The sequence below is a fragment of the Curcuma longa genome, unplaced genomic scaffold (assembly GCF_044706935.1).
Source record: "Curcuma longa cultivar G26 ecotype Majalengka, Jawa Barat unplaced genomic scaffold, ITB_CL_G26_1.1 contig_11525, whole genome shotgun sequence".
Lineage (NCBI taxonomy): Eukaryota > Viridiplantae > Streptophyta > Magnoliopsida > Zingiberales > Zingiberaceae > Curcuma > Curcuma longa.
In genome coordinates, this window is record NW_027428894.1 from 1410 (window position 1) to 4167 (window position 2758).

At 35.9% G+C, this 2758-nt stretch overlaps 1 long non-coding RNA gene across 1 annotated transcript; it reads right to left on the reverse strand.

The window, feature by feature from the left end:
* Positions 1–218: 218 nt before the first annotated feature.
* Positions 219–1738, reverse strand: LOC141815850 (uncharacterized). The gene is made up of 4 exons (XR_012600619.1): positions 1407–1738; positions 1191–1328; positions 948–1026; positions 219–284 (listed from the first exon to the last, which is right to left on the reverse strand). It is a non-coding gene; the product is annotated as an uncharacterized LOC141815850 (long non-coding RNA).
* Positions 1739–2758: the final 1020 nt, after the last annotated feature.

Consider the following 2758-nt stretch of genomic DNA (forward strand, 5'->3'; position numbering starts at 1 on the left):
ACAATATCAAACAAAGGAATATAATCAGATGAATGATAATAAGGTCAATGACATAAGGTCAAGCATGTGATAACCACATGAGTATCGAAAGCATCTAATCATATGACGAGTATAAGAGCAATAAGTAACCTAATCAACAGATACAGGAAAATAAGCATGCACTGAAATAGGAAGAGAACTGTATTGACTAAATACAGTAAACTATCCACCTGATACCCGTAGATCGATAAGAACCTCCGAAAATACTCTCGTATCGTATCGAAGTTCTATAATCACTCAGGGTCCTGCAAAAGAGTAATAACAACTCTAAATGAAATGATACATCAAAGAAATCCTGATCCAAACTAAGAAAACTCTAAGGGTTACTTTAACCCTCTTTAACTAACCTTAACTCGGTTTAGACTAATCTAATCTTTAGGTCGATATTAACAAAGGTTTAACTAATCAATCAATTAGTTGTATTAATCGAATCGATCAATACAACTAACCTCATGTATAATCAATCCTATGTTAATCAACCAACCTTAGGTTAGACTAATCCAAATCGTTAGGTTGATACGCATAAGGATTAATTAATTAATTAATCAATTAATATCCTTAATCAATTAATATAATTAATCTCTATTTGATCAACCCTAGGTTTTCCCAATTTAAGTTATCTATAACCTAATCTAACAGTAACTACCAATAGTAATCATCTATAGATGCATTTCCAACACCTACTAACTCCTTCAACAGCTTATAATCTCCATCTTAATAACTCTATCCTAATCTATTAAATCCAATAGCACAACATAATCTAACATAAACCAAATCAATCTACAGTTAGGTAAAACCCAACCAATAACAATCTCAATCCAAGGCTTATGATCAGAATCAATCTCCTATTTAAATCAAAGCCTAACAGCTATAGTAAATCCTACAAGAATTATTTCCAAAGCCTTTACCTCAAAATTATCAGCTCCATTGTCCTAAGAGCCCTTGCTTTACCAGCCTCAATTCCACGCAATCAAAGCCGCCACCAATCTGATCAACCAAAAATCCCAATCATCATATCAGTCCCATAATTCTAAAATCCCTAAATTAACAGATCCATTTTTCTATCAATTCAAGCTACCACAAGCCACCTTCATTTCAACAAAACACTAATAGATCCAACCAAAATTTCACATCAAAATTAGAAATCTCACCTCCGATCAATGAGAAGACATCCTTGGCATATTCTGATTCAATCGTGGTCGCCCTATGCTAGGTAGCTGTGGAAAGCTCCAAGATCCGGTTCTTGAAGGTGATCAAGGACCATCTGCTCCGATCGATCTCCAGTAGCTCTATAAATCCAAATCCAAATCCAGAATCTAAAGAATCATAAATGAATCCCAACGCGAACAGAAAACTGTGGCTCTTACCATCGATCTTCCCCTCCGATCCTCTCGTTTTTGTTGCCGTCGCACCAATCGCCGCTGCCGCACTCGGTTCCAGCCCACAGATCAAAATCCTCACCACCGGTAGCCCTCTTCTGACAGAAATCCACCTCTAATCGCTGGCTCCTCCTTTCGCCCTTTCCTCTTTGGTTGCAGCCGAAGTGCGCGATCGAGCGAAGGAGGAAGGCACAAGGCTTCGGCGTCCGGCATGGAAGAAGAAGAAGCTTCGAGCGAAAGAGGAAGAAGAGGAATCAAAGGCTGGAGAAGGCTTCGTCGGCGAGGAAGAAGTTCGCGGCTGGAGAAGCTTGGGCGGAGAAATCGCGAGATCGCGATTTGGGAAGAAGTTACGCCGCGGGTGGGAGAAGGAAATATTAACGGGTTTAATGGCTTAGTGGGTTAACGGGTTTAATCCAATAACCTTTAAATCCTTTAACCAATAATGGCTTTAATTAGGCTATTGTAATAGATATTAATTGATCTTTAATGGGCTAATCCATTTAGCTTAAGATAGGGATTAAATGGGCTCATCTAATTAGCCTCTTAGTTAGGTTAAAGATTTAAATTAATTAGTTATCTCCTTAACCTCAATTAAAACCCAAATCCTTTATATATTAAGCCTTTAATGACCAATTAACCCGTTAATCCTTACCTATTAGGATTCGATTATTTACAATCAACTGTTTAACCGATAAATCTTTAGTTGGGCTTTAATCCATTGGGCTTATTAAATTGGGTTTAGCTAATTGGGCTATCCAATTAACTCTAATTAAACCCCCAATTGATTCTCTTAATCTTTATAAATCAATTAGGGTTATTTACATGTAACCCCTAAAATTAGGGATATTTACAAATAAATCCCTAAAAGTTTCGGTATTTTACATAATTTGGTTTAAATGTGTTATTGAACTAACAATTTATCTTTTTTTACTTTTAGATTGTGTCAATCAAACCACTCCAGGAGGAAAAAGTAATTGTTGATGATATAGAGAGTTTTGGTGAGGTAACAATTTTTAATCCAAGATAACAAATTTATTAAGAGTCTATTATTCAACCAATTAGCATGCTTAATTAACATTTCTATTTCCAGGTTAATTCTCGACTTGGTAATTCAGAATTGTTGGATCACATAAAAAGACTTGAGAATGAGATTAAAGTGTTGAAAGGAAAAAATAAAATGGTTGAAGAGGATGCCCCATATATGCATGATGAAAGTCATACTGAGCAAGATGTTGCTGTGGATGCTGATCCTACTTCTACTGTTGAAAGTTTGAATAAAGTTATTGATGATAAAGTGTCAATGAACATAGAAAAGGGAAAGAGATGGTTATTTATAATCC